The sequence below is a fragment of the Dermochelys coriacea genome, chromosome 5, assembly GCF_009764565.3.
Source record: "Dermochelys coriacea isolate rDerCor1 chromosome 5, rDerCor1.pri.v4, whole genome shotgun sequence".
Classification (NCBI taxonomy): Eukaryota; Metazoa; Chordata; order Testudines; family Dermochelyidae; genus Dermochelys; species Dermochelys coriacea.
Genome location: NC_050072.1, coordinates 75,057,058 through 75,083,459, shown reverse-complemented (window position 1 = coordinate 75,083,459; position 26,402 = coordinate 75,057,058). Strand labels below are relative to the sequence as shown.

At 38.6% G+C, this 26,402-nt stretch overlaps 1 protein-coding gene across 4 annotated transcripts in view; it reads left to right on the top strand.

Moving 5' to 3' along the window:
• Positions 1-26,402, top strand: part of SEMA6A (semaphorin 6A) — a 142,042-nt gene that overhangs the window by 23,826 nt on the left and 91,814 nt on the right. The gene's annotated exons all lie outside the window — the stretch shown is intronic.

Here is a 26,402-nt window from a genome sequence, read left to right as displayed (position 1 = left end):
TATATTGCAGTGAATTTCCAAAACCCAAACTGCAATGGAAATTTTCCCTGACCAATTCAAAATTCAGAAGTACTGGACTTTTCAAATGAGTGCTTTGTAAAAATGATTAATCCCTACCTTGATTATGAACCTTGCTAGAAGAGCTTGTTCGTGTTATTCTTTTGAATGTAATTCATTAGTAACATCTGTGATTTTTTCAAATATTTTGGGTTTTTTTTAAAAGGACAGATTTGAAAAAGTCCTAAATTATTTTAAACTGAGCTTTTCAAAGCTGAATGTGCTTGACAATGTCCCATTAATAATTAGATGGACTTGCTCCTACTTGGATAGGCTGCAATTAACTGTCTTTGGTTCAAACAGACAAACTGTCTTTTCAGTTCCTGGAGCGCTTTGTGAATGTTTTTAGTATTGGTTGCCTGTGTGTTTGAGAACAAGTGCTAAAACCTGGCTTTATTATAAATGATGCTATTTTGTGCCAAACTGTTTGAACTCACCAGAAACCTGCCATAGCTACATTATAAATTAAGTTACACATATATGTATACCATACATATTTTCTAATGCTAGTATTTGTTTATGACCCATGTTTGAATTGGTTTATTCATAGTGCATTGCTCCATGGAACGTGACAGCATTCAGAATGTAAGGACCTTGATTGTCTTCCCTCTCTCCTACCCATCCCCCCCTCTGCATGGGAAGTAGCCCTGATTAAAGGAGCCAGAACATACTCAATCGGTAGTGCTGTGTGCTATTGAATCCATTGTTTTATTCTTCCAGTAAGAAGCCAAATCTCATTTTATAGCACAATGTGTTGTAGAATTTTCACTTCATTAGGACAACAGGCTTCCCTATGTCTCCATTTTTCCCATTTATTGCTACTGCTGACAGTACTGTACTGTTTTCTGCAAGTGTGATTGTAATCTACTTCTCTGAAAATTTGGTCCCTAATATTATCAGGGAATACAGGCACCATGTACTATATCATTTGTATACTAATGATCTTGTATACTAATGAGATGAAGAGACAAAGATGGCAGTGTCTCTGATACTTATTCTTAGTGTAGCTTTTCGGTCTTGTTTGGAGTTTCAGGGTGGTCTTGGGGAAAGAGTTTTGATAAGCATTTTTTGTGTGTGTCTTAACATTTGTTAACATTGAAATAAAACGTTATTAAATGATTCATTCATTGTGACACCACAAAGTTAGAAATGTAAAAAATACAGTTAGATCAACATTATGATACAGATAAAAATAGGGAAACAAACATATTTGTTTGAAATTTATCAAAATTTCTATATATGCCACCTATATGTGGTGTCCATGTGATGAATGGCAGAGCCACACATTAAATAGCATTTGTTATGTACCTTTGGCCACCTCACCTGCATTTTGCGGACGAATATATCCCTCCGGGCATTACTTACAGCATTCCAAACTTAGAAGCATCTTCAAACAGCTGCCCTCTTTTACCCAGTAAATGAAGAATTATATGCCCAAATCTACACTTTGCCCAAGATCAAGGACATTATTCAGTCCTGCCCACAGTGAGAGGTTTAGGGGTTGATATCTTCTGACCTATCTTCAGGATTAGAGAAGCATACAGCTGAATATCAAACCCCATATCTCTAAACTATTGGAAAAAGGAGATCTGTATACTGCCAACCAAAGTACAAGGCACTTTCTTCCAGGGACATTTTTAGGTATCAGAATTTAAAATGTTGACATTATTATGTAGAGAAAGGCTAATTTGGGTCATTCTGAGGTTTCCATTGTTGTCTTGTTCATAATCTTCCCCCTTCAGATTTCTGTAAACTTGGATGCTAAATAGCTAAAAGAGTAGGCTCAGATGCTAACAAAGGGATACAAAAATAGTACCAAGTGCTAAGTGTGCTTTAACACTGTTATTGCTAGCAGTTTTCAACAATAGTGTGGACAGAGCCTTCATTTCACACCATAATCCCCTTTGGCTGCTACTGTCTTATTTTGAAATATTATGTAAAACAGATTTTTTAATAAGAAATAGAGGAGGTTTTGAATGCTGATTCAAATGATAGAAATGATATTCTGGCTTTCTGCAGCACTTCTCAGACTCACACAACCAATGGAGGTAAAGGATGAGAGAACTATGGAGCCACCCGGTAACAGAATACCGCTATCAGAGAGCTTCTATACAGCAAAATATTGTTAGCATTAGCAAATTTGCTAGGTTATTTCACAGTGCTGATTTCAAACCCCAGAACTGGAGTACTGAAGCTCTGCCAGTATCAAGTAACATTTGAGATAATTCTTTCTGTAACCATTTTGCAATCCATAGAAACATTGCTGACATTGTAAAATTTGTAGCAGACCTTCAGTCTAAAAGTGCAGTTCAGTTTCACTCACCATGGAAAACAAGTGTTACTTATGGTTTTGTCTCTTGTATGAGAGAATCACAAGTTTAGGGAATTGGCATTGGGAGTAGATTGCATTAAGCGGATGACAGAAATCTGCAGGCCTCTGCAAATATATGCAAGAAAGGTGTTAATAAAGGATGGATGAGTGTTATACAATATGATCTTTCATATAGTGCTCAGTAGCTCATTAACATTCAGTATGTACCAGAACTGGTACAGGCCTTGTTAAGTAAAATGGAAATATGGATAGATAATCTCTCTTTGTATGGATTATATAGAAGAGGTATTTGACTTAATTACCAGAGACCTATTTACATGCTGCATGTGAGAGAAAGGAGGGATGGCCTCATAGTCGAAATACAGGCTGTGGAGTTAAACTATTTTCATTCTAATCCCCACTCAGATTCAGACTTTTATATGACCTTGAGGAAGTCACTAAACCTTTTTCTCTCTTAGTTCCCCCCATCTGTAAAATGGGGATAGGTTAAATTTATCTGGCAGGCGTGTTGCAATGTTAAATTAATTAATGATTGTGGAAAATGCTGTAGAAGTGCAGTTTATTCATTTATTTAATAATAATGGCTAATATTATTAAAATTAATGTCTTATTACAAATTCACATGACAATTTTCCATTTATTACAAATGAAGGGATTTTTTTCTCCAGAGTTTTGCCTTCATGTTTTATCTTCCTCATTCATTTTTTGCAGCTGTTAAGAAAGTTGTTTGATCTGACTTCCAGACTTGCTGGATACCCAGCAATGACAGCTGCAGGGGCTCCCTCCCTCTGCAGATCAGGTCACTAGGTCTTTACTTTCAGCCCACAGGGTAAGTAACATTGGTAACAACTTGAGCCAGATCCCATAGTTCTTTTTATGCAAATCTCCCATGCTTCTCAAAATCTCAAATCTTCCATTGCACGCATCTGATGAAGTGGGCTTTAGCCCACGAAAGCTTATGCTCAAATAAATTTGTTACAGAGTAGCAGCCGTGTTAGTCTGTATTCGCAAAAAGAAAAGGAGTACTTGTGGCACCTTAGAGACTAACAAATTTATTAGAGCATAAGCTTTCGTGAGCTACAGCTCACTTCATCGGATGCAGTGAGCTGTAGCTCACGAAAGCTTATGCTCTAATAAATTTGTTAGTCTCTAAGGTGCCACAAGTACTCCTTTTCTTTTTATAAATTTGTTAGTCTCTAAGGTGCCAAAAGTACTCCTCGTTCTTTTTGCTGATATAGACTAACACAGCTACCACTCTGAAACCATTGTCTGTATGTGTTGCACATGCATAAGGACTTCAGGATTGGGCCCTTAATGGATTAGCTGACATGGAAGGTACATAACAAAAGCAATGAGATCCCCTTGCCATTTTCTCAGAAAGATTATGAAGAATAACATTGGAACACACCCCAAGTTTTCATTAGCAGAGTCCATTCCCAAATGCAGGTCTCACAACAGGCACTAAAATGTGTCACTGAATAAGCTATGTCTGGTTAAAATTAAAACAAGACAATAGTTTTCAGGAAAGTTTTTAGCTTTTTCAGTTCTTCAGAATTCCAAATAAATACAGTATTGCCTATTCAAAAATCATGAGTCAAGACTCCAGAAACTATAAGGAGGTTGACTTCTAAATCATGAGATTTTTAAAAATACTTAATGTGGAGATCTTTTTATTACCTTCTGTTTTTTGTGTCTTTGAAATTCACATTTTCAGTCTTTTCTGCTTAACTATACAGGCTAGAACATAAGAGGTTTTTTTTAAAAGAGATGTAGATTCTCAACCAATTTCAGGATTGCATTGGTTTGGGGATGGATTGTTTGTTACTCAATTGTTGGATATACAATATTGTTTAAACGGGATTTCTCACACAATAAGGGACTAGTCAGCATGAGTAAGTATGGCAAAATCTGGCACATGGTGATTAATGCAGAAGAAACATTAGTATGGAAGAAACAGCCAGCCAGACAGATAATTCTTAATATGTACGGTTAAAAAAATAGCATTTAAGTCTTAAATTTTCACAGGCTGAAAATGTATATATTTTTGTATGAGAGAAAAATGAGAATAATTTTAGAACTGTATCAATAATAGTCTAGTGTGCGATACAAATCCAGATAAAGGTGTCTCTCACGGGATAGGTGTTCAGCATAGTATGTGAATATGATGCACAAGTATGTTGAACTTGAGCTTTACACAGAAAGCTTACCCTTTCATGACCAGTGAGATTTTATTGAAAAAATGCTATGTGCAGTGAAAGCTATTTTATTAACCCCAAAAGCCTTCAGCACCTGAATCTAATGATTGGTATTGGATTGGCACACCAATTTTATTTAAAAACAGGAATTAAATCCCTTTAATCAAGGCTTGAAACAGAAAAAAAAGCCCAATGTTCAAGCGGGCAAGGTCACCCTAAATTGGCCGGGCACAGTTTCATAGTCACCAGCTACAACCACAATGGAGGAATGTGCCAAAAAGCAGGGAAGAGGTCCAATATCTCTGTTAAAAGTGTATTCCATGGCTGGATATCTGGGTTCTGTAGTTGGCAAAAATAACCTGTAGCTGCAGGAGCTAGCTTCTATGTTACAGCAGATCCAAAAGGATAAGATAAACAAAAGGAGAACATTCTCAACCCCTACTTGTGGTCATTCCAAAGCTAGAGTAGAAGATATATGATGATTTACTTTAGCAAGCATCCCTTTCAGCATTATTCATGAAGCCTGCATAATTTCCCATGGCAGGAATATTTCTCCAGTAGCATTTAATATTTACTGTTTCTGCTGAAAGTTGCAGCCAACAAACTAATTTATTGGAGTAGCTACAAGACCAAGCAAAACAGGGACATGAAAATAGTAAGAGGGTTTATTTAAAAATTCATAGGAATATTTTGCAGGATATGCTCAGCTCTAGTGATAAATGAATCAAATAGACTCCTGAAAGTTAAGGATGAAGAAGACATACTAGATTATTGAGTACATCCCCTACAAAAACAGGATATAGTCTGCCGGTAGAGCAAACGCCAGTTGTTAAATTAACATGATATTTGTTCTTAGCCAAAAGACCAAGAGAATATTTATCGAGTACTTATAGATAGAAAACCCCATTTGCAATTCAGATGGGAACCAATAAGCAGCATAAAAAGTTTGTGAAAGAAATAAAACTAATTCAGAAAGAGAAATTATATGTGAAGGTGAACGTTGTGTGCTTGAATATTATTCATTAGTAGGTTCTAAGGTGTTTTAGACTACTCTGCCTGTTATAGTATCTTAGCACCTTCCCCATAAAATCAATTAGGAGCAGTGAAGTGCCTGTTGGAGGTTACAAAGTATTATTCACTTAGTTCTTCCACATTTTTAATGTTCTGCTCATGGGAATTCTGTGCTTTAGAGGAACTACAATACTGTAATTTTCATGTTTTGAAAGAAAAATTCATAGACCCTGACCATATGTTCTGTATTCAAGAAAAGCTCCCCTTGACTTTAATGGTCTGTAAAATAAGTGATAATTTCAGGACATATACATATTATGTACGGAGCTTGTAGATTAGTCATCACTTTTACATAGAGGGTCTTATTCTGGGCTGTGACGAAGAGTACATAGTAGATCACAGCTCATGGGGAAGTTCTGTCAGGTGCCTGGTGATCCAAGGGGCCATCTCAGTAGGTGGGAATCAACAGAGCAAAAAGGCACTTTGGTTATATTCTCTTTGTTCTGGCCACTTCCCTTATGTTGATGGCTTGGAGGGCAATAGTGCAGGCATGACTGCATAAGATCTATGCCAGCAGAAAATCCCCTTCATAGAATATCAGGGTTGGAAGGGATCTCATCTAGTCCAACCCCCTGCTCAAAGCAGGGCACAATTTTTGCCCCGGTCCCTAAATGGCCCCCTCAAGGATTGAACTCACAACCCTCAGTTTAGCAGGCCAACGCTCAAACTACTGAGCTATCCCTCCCACCTTACCAAAGGGCATCCTCAAGTGGTTGGATCTGATAGGCTTATGTCAGTTTTGCACTAGGGGAATGGAGCAAATAAGATGGTGCAGAATGAGAGCCAGAAACCCATTTCGTGTTACTTGTTTGAAAAACTATGGTATTTACAAAGTCCAAAAAACACCCACAAAGAATGAAAACCCAAAGAATATGACACAGCAGCTCTTTGTCATAAACAAGGAGGGGCTTAGAAATGTTTCTTTGTTTAGACTTGCAACTCCTTTTAATTGTAGCACATAATTATATTTTTGTTAGTCATTATACTTTAAACATATAAAACTGCCAAACTTTGTCAGCAAACTAATTAAACTAGACCTTAACATTTTGCATGCCTTATGGAATGCAACACCTGCACTATAGAGGATAGAATTCTTAGCTGATATGAGTGGAGCCATATTCTATCAGGGTAAACAGAGACTATAGACTTTACTGACTGGATTTGCTAGGAAGAGTTACCCTAGATTAGACTGTTGTTTGGAATAGTTTTATCCTTATCACAGTATTTAACAACACTTACTTGGGAAAGGGCCTTTATTTTATTTATTCAGTGACTGACTGTAGTATATAGTTGAAGACAAATACAGAATGCCTTTGTATGAAATGAACAAGGGGAGCAAACAGCTTGCATATGTAGATGTGTCATATTATATGGCTGACTGTAAAACAATAGTCTGTAAATCACCACTAGTGATCAAGCGGCAAGGTGAATAGGGAAACGTGTTTGCATGAGAAGGAATAGGTCAGTTCATGGCAAAGTTCTGCTATCTTAGCTGCAGCCTTGATAATTATTAAATAACAGGAGCAGCAAGGGCAGAACATGCTGTGCTTTTGTTTGAAATACATCTCTACTTACAGTATTTCCACTGAATGCATTCAGTGAAGTGAGCTGTAACTCACGAAAGCTTATGTTCTAATAAATTTGTTAGTCTCTAAGATGCCACAAGTACTCCTTTTCTTTTTGTGAATACAGACTAACACAGCTGCTACTCTGAAACCAATATTTCCAATAGTAATACATGGGGTATTCAACTGATTAAATGCATCAAACTGCATGTAGTGCTTTACATGGAAAATTTCTGTGATGGACTGAATTGGGTAATACCTTGCTATGCACTCAGGAGAATCATTTAATACCCCACAAGCAATTCTGAATGTTAAATCCTACATATACCACTGTGGAAAAACTGGCTATAAATAGTGAAAGTCAAATCTCAAAGATCAAGCTTTTATAAACCATAAATCCTCATAGATCTTAATGTCATCTGAACCTTCCACCTTTCTCCACATCTTATCCTAGGACATGTCTATCAGGGAATGCTCAGGAAAATTAAGCAGAGTTAACTAAAGGTGTGAATTTCAATTGCAGAATTTAAAACTCATTAAAGCCCTGTGTGGACACTCTTATTCAGAAGCAAAATGGCCTTAGTTTGCTTTAGCTTAATTCACTTTGGAAGTTTAATGTACTTTAACTAATATACTTTAAATTCATATATTTAGATAATGTGACAACTTTCCCGAGTATCTTCATGTAGACAAGTCCCTAACATTCTTCCCAACTCAACCTGATCCTTCCTTTCTCCGAAACTACACTATCCAGATCCAGATTCTTTCTCCTTCCCTCCTTTTGTATGCATCAACTCTCTTAATGATTCTCCCAGCCTTCCAACTTGATTCTGATTATGCCTTTTCCTCCATATTTTTCTTTTTTCTTCCATTTTTTGTCTCCCTAGTCCCCAGTCTTATTTTCTTATCTTTATTATTGTCCCAAATCCTTAGCAACATCTCAGCAGGTCTGGTCTTCAAGTCACTTGCATTTCAGGGCTTTCCCAATTCATAGGCATCCAGCAGCACCGCACCCTGCATTCCAGAGGAAACCCTGGATTACCTGTAATCTGGAGATAGCAGTCAACCCAGCAGAGACTTCTACACCTGCTGAGCCCCATATGATAGAGACTGATATTATCCTAGTAACCAGGGGTTCTTACAATGACATCAGAAATTATTTATCCAAACCTTGAGAAAGATTCAGATTTCATTCAACGTATAGGCTGGGATTCCAGCAGGTAGTTATTTGTCTCCAAACAAATGCAGCCATCCCTAAGTACATTCAGCAATTTAGTGTTGTATTAAAGGAGACTCAAGTCTGCTTTTATGTATTGTTGATAATACCTTGATCAACAAGAATCCCCTGCTAATACAAATCAAGTCATTGCTATCAAAGCTCTTTGTGAAAATTAAATCATTTTTATTCATTATTGTAACTGGGGCTGTGGAAAGTGCTAGTTTTAGTTTGCTTTGGAATGGATATCATAGAGAATCAGTGGACTGCAGATGTGTGTCCTGTACATGAATAACTGCATTGATCATCATTTTTTAAAACCTTTTTGTTTAGTTGCAACTATCAGATAATGAACCTGTGTCCAAAACAGGTGGAAAAATTATCTGTCAAATGCATCTAAATACAGTGTTCATCTTTAAAAAAAAGTTAGTTTCCCTGCTGATTCAAATAGGAGCAGAATAGGGCCCTCAGAGTCCAGGGATGAAATGAAACATTAAACTTCCAAAGTGAATTAAGCTAAAGCAAACTAAGGCCATTTTGCTTCTGAATAAGAGTGTCCACACAGGGCTTTAATGAGTTTTAAATTCTGCAATCTAGCTGCATTGAAGTCAATGGCAAAACTCCCATTGACTTCCCTGGGCCACAAATTAACTCCAGATTCTCTTTTCAGAAAGCTGGAATTCTGGAAAGATAATATTGTAGACTAGATGTGTTTATCTGCAAAGACATTATGTAGTGGTCGTCAGGTTGGAAAGTCTGCATAATAGTTATAACATTTTTGTAGTGACTTTAATGGGCAAATAGCTGGAAATGTGTCCTGTTGAGTTTAGTTAAGAACCAGGGGGAAGTGTAATCCTTTGATTGAAAGTAATCTCTCAAAAAGGAGAGAAAGAAAAAAAGGGGAGAAAAGAGCTAAAGAAATGGGAAAAGAGAGATCACCTTTCTTGTATTATGTTCAGTTTTTCTACAGATTATATGGGTGTTTCATTCCATATCCCCAAAGACTGGATGTTTTTTCTATACATTAAGAAGGAATGAATCTGAGAACCAGTTGATGGGCTCTGGCAAAGTAAAACAAAAACCAACACTGGTCCTTTTACACTTTAAAGGTGTTCTAGTTGCGGCTGGCACTTAGTCAAAACTGTCATCACTTCTGTTGCCTTTGAACGAGGACAATGAGGACAATTTAGAAGACGTTTCAGTAAAAGATAGAGAAGTATGTCTCCCCTCTTGTTTTGTCTACAAAACTTCTTTTGATCTTCAGCCACAAGAAATGCTCTCTACATACAAACTGATCTCCATTCACAACATCTTAATTTAGGGAAGCTAATGTTTATTAGCTTGTTTTAACATGCCGATCATTAATTACAAGCAGAGACAACAAATGTGAAAGAGAAAAGGGTGGAGTGTCTTGTGTCTGTGGTTACTATAAACCTTTTAAGTAGCATAGCATAATATAAAGGAATGAAAGTGAAAATCCATCTACTCTGGAAATTCCATAACATGGAGAAATGCCCCTATTTTAATGTTGTGATTCTTAGAAAATATCTTTACATTTTAAACTGTGCATCCTTCCTGGGCATTTATAAACTGGGCTTTTCAGTGTATGCTTATATCCAAAGAGAGAAAATGGAAAAGAAGCAAGAATGTGATGGGCAGGAAGACAAATGCTGATTACTCTTCGGAAGGTATTTCAGTGAGAACGGCCCACACCTCTGAATTAGACAAACATATTATTAAAGACTTCAAAGGCTAACAGTGTGTAATTGCTAATTATAGCCTTAGAGTATTACATGATCTGTGCAGCAACCAACTCCATTTTTGTAAAAAGAATATTGTGCCTCATTCTGCTCTGACACTGCTGTAAATCAAGAGTAACTCCACTGAAGCCAATCAGCAATTCTGTCAGTGAGCACAAGTAAACCTGGTGTAACTAAGATCAGAATCTTTTCTTTAAATTGAACGTTGCCTGGAATTTTTCTGCAAAGCATACCTCAATCTGCTAAACTTCATGTAAGACCCTCAATATTACATGTATGGTATTCTTTATCAGTACTTGTATGATAAACTTCAAGTTGGTGTAAATAAGGCAAGTAGTTTGGTTTGTTGGTTGCTAAGAATATATCACCACAAAGCAAATGTTTGTGAAGCTGGAGATTGTCTTCAGCACATTTTAATTTCTGATTAGCATTCCATCAGCATGTTCTGTAGTGCTCTTAGTCTAAAGAAGAGCCAGTTGTGCATCTTTAATTGTTATTTCCCTTTTTAAATAGAACTGTGTTTTATAAGACCTGGCTGCAGTGACATAACTCACTGAAAGAAGATGGGACTAATTTAGAGGTGAAGATTAATGCAAGAAAGCAAAGATGCAAACTAAGATATAATATATTAGGACATGAGACTTCATGAGACTTCATCTTCATGGATCAATTTTTCTTTAAGACTCGCAGAATTTAGGGTTTGCTCCTGCCCTGAATATATCCATTCATGTGTAAGATATGACTAAGCACACTGGAATTATTAATGTGTGCTCTGGAATTAGCATTTAAACAATAATGAAAATAATGTGGGCTCAGTATCGAAAGACAAAAGTTGTGTGGGTGGACTATTAGCTGCAGTATATAGTAATTAATCCTTTTCTCTGTCCATGATATTCCTGAGTTTCTAGCAGAGTTATGTGCAATCATATTATTATTATATAATTTTCCATTCAAAATCTGTGAACCATCATCACCTTTAGATGTGAGAAATCATTGTACAGATTAAAAATATCTTTTCTTTTCTTCCTTAAATTAATCATTTTAGTTTCCAAAAACTAATGGAAAGAACAATTGTGGCGTTAATTCAATTTCTATAAAATCAGAATTTTTAGACTACAAATTGATTATTGCCAATTAGCAGTTTGCCTTAGCAAAGCCAGCATGTAATTCAAGCATTCGACAAAGACTGGACTTTTTCTCTCCCAGAATAATGTGCATAAATGTTCATAAAGATATTTAGCCTCGAGTATGTAGGGAACAAATCCAGTTGTTGACCTTCAGCTACTTTGCCTTCTTTTAGAGATCTCTATAAAGAACCATTGCAGCAGGGATAAGAGAACTAAATTATATGTCACTGTCAGTATGACTCGTTTATATTCCTATAGTTTACACAGAAAACTCTGACATTGACTTAACTTTGCTAGTGGAAATTATATTTGCCAAGGGTTTCTGGCCTGAATTTAGAGACAAAGCAATAAGATGTAGCTCCAGGAATGAGAGAGATTAAAAATGAACCAGGGAAAAGAGGGAACTGTGCCAACTGGAAAAGGGGAAACTGCCAAGGAATAATATTATCATGTATTGGATTGCGTCTTTTATTTGAGGATCTTAAAGTGCATTACAGACATTAATTAAGCCCCTAACACCACTGTGAGGTAGCTCTCACTATACAAATTTTGCAGATGGATAAACTGAGGCACAAGGTCATAAAGAAAGTCAGTGGAAGAGCTGGGAAGGGGAGCAAGGAGTGGCTAGTCTACACTTTTCCTAGAAGACAATGGAGTGAAAATGATAAATAAACTAGCCATACTGTACTGTTTTTTGGATGAATAAAAGGATCAATCTGTAGGACTACTGGATGTCTTTCACCAGGAATACATAGACATGAAACACTTAAGAGAAAACAAAAAAAAATGTGCATTAAGAACAGATGGAGAAATGAAGGCAGGGATACTTGAGAAAAGGTAAAATCAGGAACTCATGTATTTCAGTTCCTTAGAATTTGTTCCATTTAGGTTGCCACTATCAACAGCCCTGCCCTACCTTTTGGCATATTGTCCTCTTGATGTCTTCTTATGCTGTTTCTCGTATTATTATTTTCAGTTAAAATCAGATAATCAAGAGCCCGTAATAAATTTTTACAGTTTGGTGAATTTATATCAGTAGTTAATACCCTCTAATCAGCATCAGCACAGGGATGGACTCAGTGATCTAAAAGGAATTTTCCATCTCTAATTTCTATGACTATGATTTATTTTTGGGGGAAGGAACTAGGTTTTTTGTACGGAGGAGGAATCCAACCTTTTTTCCATCTGCAACAGGGCTAACATATAATGAGAGCGTTGTGTCCTTTATTCTTACCTCTGCTGGAAAACATAACCATTCAGAGGAAAATGCTCCATTTTTACCTCACTGTGTACAATGGGCATGAGTGGCACTGTGACAGAGTGTTTGATCACTGTATGCCAAAATAACTGCCTTATAATTGACATAAAAGCTGCTCCTGGCTTGGTATTTAGGATGTAACGCTGCTCTTAGCAAAGGTCTGGCTTCAAGAATAAAGCATATTCCTTTTTCTCACGCATGTTAATGCATTGTCCTTCTTCCTTCTTCTAATAGCCCGTGAGATTTGAACTTGGAGTCAGCAAAGTACAGGCTTTGTGATGCACAAAAGAACACCAGGATTTTATCACACTATGCCCGTATAAAAAAAGCTGTTCAACCATTCAGTTGCTGCTAGTATTGTGCAGCAGTTATTTTACTGCTGAGAACATCTTGCTGTCGACAATGTCATACCTGAAGGAAACACTAGCACACTGAGCTTTTCAGGAGGAGCTGGGATTGGGATTCTGCCAGTTCACTCTCTGGAAGGTTCAGGCTTTTTCTTTTCTTTTTTTCACCACCCTAAAATCTTTGCAAATAAGTTACACTTTTTTGCTTGTTTGCCAGCATTTGCTCCAAGATTTTTTCACAGTGACGTCTTCTCAACACGTTGGCAGTTACAGTTTGTGTTTTAAACCCACCTCACTAAAACTTACAGTGAGATTTTGATTGGTCATAGTCCACTCAGAATTTGCAATACATCATTGTGTTGACTGGGTTCCCATGAGTGTGAATTCCTGGGACAATGTCCCTTTCTTCACTAAACCGGACAGTCAATATCTGGTCAGTCTCATCTATTTAAAGTCAGCCAAGCAGGAATCCTAGTGCTCGTAGAGAGGTCTCTTTGTTTGCTTACAAGTTAACAGGAGATTCAACTGTTCCTAATTAAAATTAAATACAAACAACTGTGTTAAAATAACACTGAGGGGCTGATTTAAAACCTACAAACGCAGGAAATTCAGAGATCACTTCAGCCTCATATAGCTGATAGACTACATCCTACTTTTGGTGGTGTGGGGGTGGGGAGGGAAAGGGGATTCTCATTGCAGTCCATGGCCCAAATACTTCTTGTCTCACTAATGCAAATAGCCACATTTTTTTTAGCAACAACTTTTTCCCATACATGAATGGAGCATTCCTGTCACAGGATAGTGCGGGGCTGAATTTGTGTATGATGATTCACAGTGCACAATATAGTCTATAACAAGACACAAACTAGTTAGTACAGAATACTAATTTCATAGGGCTCCATGTTGCCATCCTCTAGCTGGCTACCCTCCCATTCACTTCATTAAATTCAGTGGCAGGTTTGCAGGATCAGGCCAGTAGTCTGAATGTGTTGCAACGTACAACTAATGCTATGGTAGCATCTAAAGCCCTGACCTTTTCACTACATAGAATGCTAAAAGTTTGTGCAGTAAAAGCAACCCCAATAAAATAAAATGGCATTTTAGTAAAAAGCCGTGGAAAAATCAATATCTTCACTCTAACAATCATGACGTGTTGCATAACATGAGAACTAATGGATTCTAGTGTGCGCTGTAAACCAAGTTCAAAGAACTATTTTACATGCTCAGGAGATATTTTTCAAACTTAAATAATTGTGTTTTGTCTGATTTTTTCCCCCAGAAAATGCCCAAACTTTGTGTGTGTTACTCATCTAGCTCCTAAATTCAATGAGAATCTCTCCATTGACTCTAATGTGATGTTGAACTGGGTCCTATAAGTTTATAAGCGTTTCTATTTTTTAAAATTAAACTGTCCTGTCTTTTCTTAGGATCTGTGTACAAAGGGTCTAAACCCCTTTAAAAATACAATATCAGAGTCCAAAAAAGAGTTTAACAGATTCTGGGTTCTTTGTTTTTTGCGGTGTTTTTCCTTAACTGAATTGATATCTGGGACTGCTGTCCATTGCATTTGGAAGAGCTGATTTACAATTTTAAAACCTCTTGAACATAATGGATTTATGGTAGAAACAAGGGGATCCATGGAAGTCCATTTTATTTAAATTTCACAACAAGGATTACCACAATCTATTAAAATTAAGCTAATGTATGTCAGGGTTTGTGTGCAACTTCCTGCTTTCTCTCATTTCTTCTTCCTGCTCCCACTCCTGCTCCCTAGGCTTCTCCCCAAACTCTTATTTATATCCTTATCCCACTCTCATCTTGCTCCTTCTTCCATGTTGCCCCGATACTTGGAAGCCTTTCTCTCTCCTTATGGGCCATTGCTTAATCCTCTTTTTTCCAGGCACTGTTTTATTTGTACTTGTGTTCATAAGGAAAAATTTTTTTTGGTGCTTCTGTAACAAGTCCATGTGCACACCTGAACCCCTCTAGGGTGCTGGGACTAGAATCCAAGTCCTTCGCCTTTAAAACCACACAGCTAGAGAATTCCTTAAGCATGGCAGTTCTCTAACTTTTTCAGTTTGAACCACATATGAATACAGTGATTATTTCAAGGACCACCCACTTTTACCATTCATGAACTGAAGGCTACCTCCCCTCTCGGATGTAATCAAAATACATCCCTGAGGAACTTGGGTAATTGCTGATGTGGAAATGTGAGAGTAAAGAAGTATGTAATCTATTTTGGCTGTCTTTTTTTGTGATTTAGCAGTGGGAAAAGAGAGGACGAGCCAGCAGCAAGTGACCAACCAGATATCCACAGAATGATAAGGAAGTGCCCCTCCCCTCAGCCTACATGCTACAGTCTACAGGCTACAGTTTGAGAACCTCTACTTCTGCTAGCAAGAGAGAGAGGGTCAGTGTCCTCTCTGTAGACCAGCCAGTAGATGTCAACTTCATTCACTCACTATTATATACATGGTGTCAATATACACAAAATACTTTGCTCTTATCCTTACACCTATGTAAGATTAAAAGGGTTGGTGAGATTTGAAAAGCAAAATAATATATCACATCCATGAGAGCCAACCTCCAAATACAGGCTTGGAATGAAAATGAATAAAATATACAGTAGTAACTTTAAAGTTGTGGGGAAGGCATTTTTTCCTCAGTTTACTTATTTTCCTTCTTTATTTCCCTCTTTTCCTGCTGGGTCACTTTTCTCTTGTTCTTTTTCACAGAGAACCCTCATTTGTCTTTTCCTTTTCTTCTGCCTCTGCCCATGATCTCATTTCCTTCCTTCTAAAATCATCTCCACTTTTAGCCCTTTTTGCAATTCTCCTCTTACCCCACAGAATCATCCTTCTTCCACCTATTTGCTTTTTGGGATTTCCCTCTAGCTTTCATTCCCTCATCCATTCTACTTCCGTTCCTCCCTTCTTTTTCACTCTAGATCATGTCCCCCAAACACTTCCCTTCCTCATTCCCTGGAATGCTATCAATACTCCCCTCTCTACCCAATTTCCCATTCTCAGACCTGTCTCCTTCTCCCACCCAACCCCCTTTCCAGCTATCCTTCCTGTCTCCACCACAGTCTCTTTTTTCTCTCTTCCTGTTCCAGGTTCTCTTTGCCCTCACCTCAGAATAAATTCTTCCTTCAGATATTTCCATGTAATGTCTGTTGACCACAGTGGGAAATGCTTGTACAAATCTGAGGGCAGAATTTCACTCCTGGGCCTAAGATTGCCAGAATAGGGCAGGAATCATCTTGAGCTTTCCAATAGCACACTCCAATCCTTTGTTTCCTGTTGTTAGGAAGCAGGGAGTCTGACTACTGTCCAGTCAGCAGGGGGCAGAATGAGCAGCTGTTGCCTTGCATGGCTACACTTTTCCCCTCACCACCTTATCTATGCGCTCCCTATCCGTGGCCCAACAAAGCCACGGGACCTCCTGGTCAGCCTCCTCCTGGCCCTCGCTAAAATGGCCATCTATAAAACCAGGGAGAGAAGGTTGGCCGATGAAGACTCCTGTGACTATGAGGCCTATTTACGATCCTCCGTCCGTTCATGCATCTGGGCAGAGTTCCTCTGGGTGACATCCACTGACTCCCTTGACACCTTCGAGGAGCAGTGGGTGCTGTCTGGGGTTCTCTGCTCGGTGTCCCCATCAGGTTCCCTTTGTTTGACCCTTTGACCGCAGTGAGCTGTAGCTCATGAAAGCTTATGCTCAAATAAATTTGTTAGTCTCTAAGGTGCCACAAGTACTCCTTTTCTTTTTTACTCCTGTTCCTGTTATTTTATTAGTTGTCCCCCAAAATCCCAAGTGTTACTGTGTAAAATGTGAAGTAGTACTGCTATGGAGCAGACCAGCCTAGCAACAGTGGCATGGAAGAGAGGAGCAGCCAGAGTCTGCAGAGAGGATTTTTTGGAACTCTTGCATTGTGTCACCCGCTTGGGTCTACACATATGTTCACCACTACAACTTTTTCATACCCTTCTTTACAGGTGTTTCCACGAGGCCTAGCAATATTAACCTGCCTAATAGTATTACCTATACATAAAACAAATTAACTTCACCATGTCGCTGAGTCTGTACTGTATTGTTTTATCACTTAGTGCTTGCTTTTGCAACGGCTTCCCACAGAGAATTCTCAGTGTAGTCAGTGGGAGTTCCACATGGGGAATGGCTGCCAAACTGGGCTAGTCTAGATGAAATAAACTCACTGGGAGCAGGGAATACATCCCCTCGTACAGTGCTGAGCACATAGTTGGGGCCCAGTAAATAACAGATACATAGGAATAATGATGAATAAGGCTAAGTTTTTGTCACTGATATTTTTAGTAAAAGCCCCAGACATGTCACAGCAAATAATGAAATATTCTCGGAAGCCCGTGACATGTCTGTGACTTTTACTAAAAATATCCATGACAAAATGGGGAGCCTCGGCAGCTGCTGGTGGTCTGGGAGCTTCAGGGGTCCCCACCACCCATGGGGAGCTCAGAACTCCAGGGTCCCCCTCTGCTGGCAGCTCCCAGCTGTGGGCCCCCCACCACCACCTGGGGCTGCCGGTAGCAGTGAGGGGCTCCCACCGCCTGGGGCCACAAAGGGGTATCCCATAGCTCCCTGCCTCTGCAGGCGGCAGGGGACCCAGTAGCTCTCAGTCAACACTGACTGAAGTCATGGAGGTCTTTGGAAGTCACATATTCTGTGGCCTCCGTGACTAAATTGCAGCCTTAATAATGATGCTCTTGTAGATTAAACGTTCTTGTATAATCAGGAGCGATGCATTATATTGGAAAATTTTATAATTTCCTTCAAGCTTTGAAGAATGTCATCCAGCCTATAGAGGAAACACTCATTGAGACTTTCCCTTCGCACAATATGTCCCATGTTTCAACTGACAAGGAAGGTAGGTTTTTCTCTTCAGTAGGACGCAATGTGATTAACCTGTCTGGGCACCAGGAGTAGGCAGCCATTGAACAGATCGTTATTAGGGTGGGTATAATTACATTCACAGTGCCAGCAAGTTATCTGTTTTGAAAGCTGAGGACACAAAGGCTTATCTCCTTTACATGTTGAGTTCTGGGCTGTGAGTAAAGTACCTACAGATTTTTTATGTTGTGTCAATCATGTCTTAGGCTGTTATGTGCTGCTGTTTGCTTTTGGAAGCCTGCCTGTTTTTACGATTATGACTAGGGGAATATAAGATATGAGCCAGTGATGAGTAAATGTCTGTAAATGGTTTAGCTGTGACACTTCCACAAGTGCTATCATACTATTGCTCTAGTCATTAGCTGAGTGGATACTTGAGCCTAACCAGTATCAAAGGTACGTCCACAAAGTCATCTATTTCATTAAGCTAATTTACATGACTCGGCTTACCCAAGAATCAAATTTTCATATAGTGTCAGTCTTCCTATCAAGGAAAATAAGGGGATGGGGAGGAGGAGGCCACAAGGCAAGGTCTATGGATGTACGTATTTCTTTAATCAGATACCCTCTAGTCTTTCCTATGTCCCCATTGTATTTAGAAACCAGAGATAAGTACCAGTAAGCTTTAAAAAGCTTAATTTTAGTCACTTCTCATTACAGGGGACTGACTTAGAAGGAAGAAATTGCATTGCCAAAGTTGAAATTGTAGACTTGGCCCAAGTTCTTCAGTGCAAGATATGCTTGAAGGCTTTAGCCACTCCTCAGATTAGAAATGAAGGTAAAGGTTGTTTTCAGAGAAGGGGATCTGAGGGCTAGAATAGAATGCTCAAACAGACCTTCAAAGCTCCCGTGGTCCCTGAGAGACATCAGTGACGTTTGTATATAGACTCACACAACAATGTGATCCAAGGGAGTCGTAGCTGCTATTTATATCATACAAGAACCAGCTGTTACTTTAACAGAAAGCTGTAATGTGCTGCAATGGTTTATTTTTTTCCCCTGGTCATCAGCACAGCATCTTTTTGTAATCTGACTTTTAAAAAAAATCATTACAATATTTAGTATCGTTCTTTTCATCATTGCTAGAACTGAGGCTTAAAAAATTAATGACTCCTGAGTGAAACCTTATTCCATTAGTTGGATCAGCTAGTAATTGTTCGTATGTTAAATCTTACTCTTATCTAAAGGAGTTGTTTCTGAGTTTTGTTTTTAACTGTGAATTTGTAGTGATCACTGGCATATCCTTCTTAAATACAGGTGCCAGAAACCATTAATTAAAATCAATTAAACCTTATTCATTTTACATGACAAATGAAAACTCTTGTGTTGGATTTAAAAATATGTCCAGAAAGCACTTCCATTGTTATTGGATCAAGGATGGGGTTCAGCTATCTGACCCATCTTCAAAGGTTTCTAAACCTGTTCCAGCTTCTCTAATAATGATTTCATTGTTTATCCAATTGTTGCTCTATTTTTGATGGCAACTTTTCAGGATAAAGATCTCACAGCAGTCCTCTTGGTATTTATGTAGCTCTTGTCAATGCACCTAAAAAGTGCAGCTCTGAGTGACCATTCAGTAATGAGGAAAACACAAAACAAAAACATGATTATGAGTTGACTGTTACCAGAGAGATGAATCATCATATTTGTGCTTCTTGAACTGGAAACTGTACTTTCAAGCCATGTCCCTGCTGGAACACAAACTGTACTAGCAGTAACTCATCTTTTTTAGTGAACATTTCCATGTGCATGCTGAGGGTTTTGAAGGCCCTGTTACAGGACTGAGGAGTAGTGGTTTTATGTATTTGTCAGAGTGTTGGCCTTGGGTGGCGAGGCATGGCTCAGGGTTAAAACTGTGATTTAAATTCAAAACGACTAAATAAAATTACCTGGTTTAAACCGGCAGAATTGCAAGTGAGGACCACTTTCAACATGCTTTAATGAAAAAAAAAATCCTGAATTTCACCTCTTATCCCTCTTTTCTTCTTTGTCTGTTTAAATGGATTGTAAGCTTTACAGGGCAGGAACCTGTTTTCTTATGATTTGTAGACCTCTATCACTCTTTCAGGAGATATATAAATAGCAATTAAGGGTTACATCCTGGATGGTTTAGTCCAGTGTGGCCAAGGCTATTTATTTATTTTTTCTCCAGTTAAGCAATCTGGTTGATCCCAGTGCACAGATTAATTCCCAGCAGTGTTCTGGCACTGGGATGTTCCACAAGGTTTGTAATTTGTATGTATGGTAGACACAAATTGGATTACAACCATCACTTTATGTGTGAAAATGGCTCCCAACCCAGTTACAAGCACTGGTGTGAACAGGGCCTCATACTGCAACCTTTCTTTCAACTGACACAGTATCACTAAAGTCTTTTAGGATATTGGTAACCCCTGGATAATGGTGTGCCGTTGGTTAGGAGTAAATCGGTAATCAAATTTCTAATGTACAGGTCACCGGAGTCAAAGAGAGAGGATGAGCCAGGGATGGGGGAGGCTGTTGTTGGTAAGCTGAGGGGATAGGTTTCCTATCCCAGCAGTCACACTGCCTTAACTCTAAGTAGCATCTGGTTTTGCTAATTAGAGCTGCTTTATTTCAGGCCTGTCATAAAGGAGAACATACCTTTTGTCTGAGTTTACATTAGAAATACCTTGAAAGCAGCATATTAGAAATGAAAGGTTTTATATGGCTCTATGTATTTTTTTTTTCAAAGTTATAATAAATCCTGTTTAAAAAAAAATCCAGAGAGAAGGAGAATGCTGGCAAATGTTTGCATTTTTTAAGCCACACTATGCAGCTTATATTAGGCCAGCATTTTTTCTTATATGATTAATTCTGTTCATTTCTAAACATGCATAACAATCAAACAAAGATTGCGACTTGAAGAAACTGAAGTGGAAAATGTTACAAATTAGATTTTTGTCACCATTTGCATATTCAGTCAGGCAGAATGCTGCTGGGGTACTGCCCCTCTCTTCTGTAGCAGGGCTGGCCTCATATTACTCAGCTGTTCCCAGGGGGAGAGAAGCAGCACAATCCACTCCAAGGGGAAGGGGAGGCAGGTCACCCACTTCCATGGGGGAGCAGGTAGTGAACTTCATTCTTTGGGGAAGAAAGAGGTGAGGGGAGGAAGTGCACTCAGCTCCCAGAAAGGGGAAGGCAGCTTTCTATACACCCCAGTGCAAAAGATAATCGCATCTCTCCATTGTAGTCTCTCCTTAAAATACACCTCTTCTGCAAAACCTACCATTGTTTTCCCCTAAGTGAATGTTGCAGTCCTGATTTACAAAAATGCAAATCGAAAAGTACCTTCCAGCATTGTGAAATAAAATAAGACCATTTTCTGGCCATCCAGAGCATCCTGGATATTTGAAGCACTGACTGTGTACTTGGCAGTGTCTGAAAGGCAGGGGAAGGGACTGTCTCTGTCCCTCAGAACTTGCAGTCTAAATAGACAGACAAGACAATTTGGATATATCAGTTCTTGGGAGAGGTCGGAAGAGCTCGGAACTTCAAGAGGTATCTGCGTTTGAGATGGGGGGCTATTCAATTCCTGGTGTAAGGGAGGCAGCATCCTGAGCTTTTGTAGGTGAGGGAGTCATCATTATATCTAGCTCTTGTGATGGAGAGGAGACTGTGGGGAGCTTTTTGGGGTTATGACAGAAAGCATGCTCAGTGTTTTCCTTTACCATGTACTCAGTAATAACTTTAGAGGACTCCATTCTTATTAAACTGAACTGGCTGTTTATTAAAGCAATTTATGGCTGCTCCACTTGCAGCTTAGTCTTCCTAACTATGTGCAAACTCTGACTTCCTGGAGCCTTTTCCAAATACTTCTCTCCTGCAACCCTTGCTCATCCCTCCAGATTCCATTCAAGTTGCTGTACTCAGCTTCTATCGGAGGAGGTAGCTTGCCCAGAACCTTAGCAAAAGGTGCACACTTGCTTGCAGGGCGAAACACGCTCAGTTCTAGGGCTGGAACGAGGAACAGAGGGCTTGGATCCTGAGATTGGAGGTGTACTCAGGTCCTCAGCAGAGGTCATAATGAAGTACTGGGTGAATTTCAACCCTTTTTCTATTTGTAGATTCAAGTTTTTTAAAATGTATTTGTTATTCAAAATAATTCATCAAAATATTTTGCAATTTCATTTATTCTGTGGATGATTCTTTTAGCTGTGTTGCTTAGCTGTGATTGGCCAACTGGTGGTCTTTCTGGGATGAGCCTGACTCTTGCAATCAAGTTCCTGGTGGGAATGTTTTCAAAACTGAATTCAAAATTTGCTTTCCACAACTATTTATGAGTATTATGTCATTCTGCAGCTGCTTCATTGACTGATTCAGCTTTGTGATGGATATCCACGAAAAGTCAGTCCTGAGGGTCAGGAGATAGAAGCGAAGTGTAGAGATCAGGAGTAGAGATGCTCAATATTTCTAGAACAAGGGATTTAGACAATAAGATTTTTAATTAAAAATATTTTTTCTAACAGAACTGGTGAACACACACAAAAACTGCAGGAAAGAGAAAATAATGCCGGCCCTTCACACTATCTTAATCCCATATCTGAGAGAAAGGTTCTCTGAAAATCTGTTCTAGAGGGGTTACTGTGTCCGAGAATTTTGTACATATGCACACACATCCCTCTTTTAGTGTGAATCTTAAACTCTTGTGAATAATGTGTTGGCTGTGCTGCATTTAGAGTTGAAAGCCTCTGAACTGAGCAACCATATATCATCAAATAGGTGATATTGATTCTGTTGTTCAGGACATCAGAAACTCTCTGAAGGCTGGTTAGAAGGGATGTAATATTTCATGGGCAGCTGAACTGCAATATGTGCCTTTCTTCACTTCAGCAGAGAGAATGGGAGTCAGGACATTGGTCAATAAAGCTGTACAAGGCCAGGAGAAGGTAGTTGATTCCTATGGGATTTATGACAGGTTTCAGAGTAGCAGCCGTGTTAGTCTGTATTCGCAAAAAGAAAAGGAGTACTTGTGGCACCTTAGAGACTAACAAATTTTAAAATTTTAAAATTTGTTAGTCTCTAAGGTGCCACAAGTACTCCTTTTCTTTATGGGATTTATGAAAGAGGTGTTGCAAAATCATCCATTCCATGAGGCAAATGCTCAGAGCTATTGAGCACCTACGACATCTGCTGAAGCAAGTAGGAGTTGTGGATGCTTAATCCAATGGACGTCAATGTCAAAATTTCCACTGATTTCAACAGAAGTAGGTCCAGGCCTTTTATTTGTAACTGGTATTTGGCATTTCTGTGGCAAGCCAAAGAATCATTGCTCTAAAGTAATCAGAAAACATCAGTCCTTCAGCTCGTAATCATGTGTTTATTCCTATAGATGCCAATGGTATTATTCACATGAAAAAGGGCTGGAGGACTGAGTCTATGGCAAGAACATGAAACCATCATGCCAGCAAAGATCTCTCCAGGCTTTTCAAGTTACCACAGTAAAAACATAGAGCCTGCAGTCTCATTAAAAAGCTATTTGTGTATCTGATCTAATTCCTTTTGTGCTTTTTAAAAAAAATCTGTTCTCTCTCTGCTGGCAGAGATCCTTGTCTTGGCTGTAGATCAACAAACACTGGCAACTGACCAACTGAACATCCAGGTTATTGAGGCCCATCAAAAGTCATAGGAAATCGCTCTCTGCCCTACTTGATATAGATTACATAACCAGCAGAGGGAGAAACAACAGAACAACAGCTACAATGTTCCTGTTCTTACACAGGAATTATACTTTTGTCAGGCAATTCATGATGTATTCATGCAAACCCAGAAAATACACAGCCATGCCAGAGAGATCACAAATGTTCATGAATTTTTCTTTTCAGGCACCCCTTGCCTGCTTTGAAGGGTGAAGTTTATGGTTGGGGAGGAGAAAAACTCTTCAGTCATCCGAAAAAGCACTAAGTTTCAATTACAGACAAACCAAATAAATTATCCAAACATACATCAATCCCTAAAGTTAGTGAGTACCCTATCCTGGCAGTGAGTTGGTGGGTATAATTTCATAGTTTGGCAGAGTGCTGATGTCTGGAGCTATATGCATTTTTTTAACTCTACAAAATTAGCTAGAATATTTGTAATAATGTTTTCAGTATCAGACTTAATTGTGTGTCTGAGCCGTTGAAGTTTTTTCCTTTCCAATATATCTCATTATTGTTTGTTGGAACACGAGTGCAATCAATCATTCCTAAAATAACTGTAGAAACCATCAATGATACAGAAGTCTTTTTGTCTTGTTGTTATGGTGGTGGGCTGAATAGTTTAGCCTATCCTAGCATGCTACCTGGAGACAGACTGCTGACTCATCCCTGTGACATTCTTTGTTTCCTTTGCAAAGACCCTGTATAGGTTATTGAAAGGGCAGAGAATATTTCCTGCAGGAGAGGAGAATGACTTTGCTTTGTTCTACCAATTATCCAGAGACTGGATTAGAGGTTTCCCCTGTCGACAAGAAAGCTAACCCATCATTTCAGTTCATGCAGTTCACTCTGTAGACCCCTTTTCTCTCACTGCACTGGACTGGATCTTTTCCTCAACCTTTCCAAAGATGTAAAGTACATAATAACAGAGTTATTACTCCTATAACTTGCACTCTCGGCAGCTATCAGAATATCTCTGGCTCCCTTTCTATACTATTTTCAATCTCCCAGGAAACAGGTGTGAATGAATGCACATGGATGCTTTTACTCTAGAGTAAATGGGTGAGGGCATGTCTAGATTAACAGTGCTGCAGCAATGCAGCTGCACCAGTGCAGCTGTGCCACTGTAGCGCTTAGTGAAGACGCTTCCTATGCCTACAGAAGAGCTTTTCTCATCAACATAGATACTCTGTCTTCTCGAGAGGGGGTAGTTATGTCGACAAGAGAAGTCGTCCCATCATCATAGTGCTGTCTACACCGGGGATTAGGTCTGCGCCCATGAATGATATAGTTATCCTGACATAAGTTTGTAGTGTAGACGAGTGCTGAATGTATGCCTGCATAGAAATGTAGTGTGCCTGTTTAGTGCAATGTCTGAGCTCTTCCTGAATTACCACCTTTCTTTGTTTGACCATCCGTATCTCAATTTTATGCCTGCTTTTCAAATCCCTTCACATCAGATAATTTCACATTTCCTCTTGATACTGGTCTCTTGGTAATTAGAGTGATTGTACAGTGTTCTATTAATTAAAGAAATTGTGATTTTATATTTAGGGGTTAATTGGTGATATCTGCATATAACATTTTCCTAAAATAAATTAATTACAGTAATTAACCTTGTGCCCAGCATAGCAGACAATAAGCGTTTGTCTTAAGAGTATCCTGGAAGTAGGATCATTTAATATAGCTATTGGCTTCTTTCATTGACTTTTTTCATATTACCAAAGTAGGTGAAATGAAGCTATGGATGAAAAATATGCCATGTTGTCACATGAGTGATCCTTTTTCCACAAAAAAATTCTCAAAGATAGGATTATTTCTTGTATCAATCTCTCCATAAAACTGTTAAGATTATAGATGATTTATAATTTGGTAATTTTCTGGGCATAAATTTAGGCAGAATAGAGCTCAGAGACTGTCACTTGCAACTAGCAATTACCAGCAGACTGCAGGAACTGCATGATTGGTAACCGCAATCCTGGAGATCATCCCATTTTGGAAAAGCAAAACTAGATAGATGTCCACAGTCCTTTAGGGTTTTTGTTTGTTTCTTTATGGCCATACACAGTAATGAAAAGATCTGAAAAGTATATGATTCCACAAATTACCAGTAAAAAGAAATAATTAAAGACAAATAAAGATCTAGACAATCTATCTAAATTTTACATGCCCATCACCTTGATATGTGAGCACCTGAGATAAAGTGTGTGTGGAAGGATGGAGGCAACATTTCAGTCTCATTCTTGCTATAGTGCTCTCTGTTTTGTTATCACCATCGACTTATGCTTACCTACAAGGTGCTTTTAAAATTTGTCTTAGGGATTCCATCTGTTTTTCGTCCATTACTTATTTTTTCAGGAGTCTGCCTCTTGCCATTCTGAAAGGTGGAAAGAAACCAGAGAAAATTGATTTCATAAACAAATAAGGGAATAAATGTATAAACACAAGTCTTCAAGAACTCTTTGCTTACCTGCAGTTTTTATCTGTCAGGGACATACATAAATTATCATGATGAATTGGTTGCTTTCCAGGGTTACCTCTTACCTTTACCTTTTCATTCTCCTTCAGAAGTTGTGATGTACATTTATAAAAGTCTTCTTGCCTGAGTGGAATGTTGCTGTATTTCACTGAGCAACCTTTCATAGACTATGATCTTGAAATTTGGCCTAAATCCTGTTATTGACAGGACTAGACTATTCTGGTATATAATGGGTACTGGATTATCTTAAAGTTGCCATTGTTGCTGTGGAAGTAATGCACTTTCATGGGGGCATTGCACAAGTGATTGGTTTAATTGAGCCATGATTTAAATTTTTAAAATTGATTAGCATTGTGGGATGGTTACAGTAAATTTGATCCATATATTTTGGACTGTGGAGTTTCAGTCA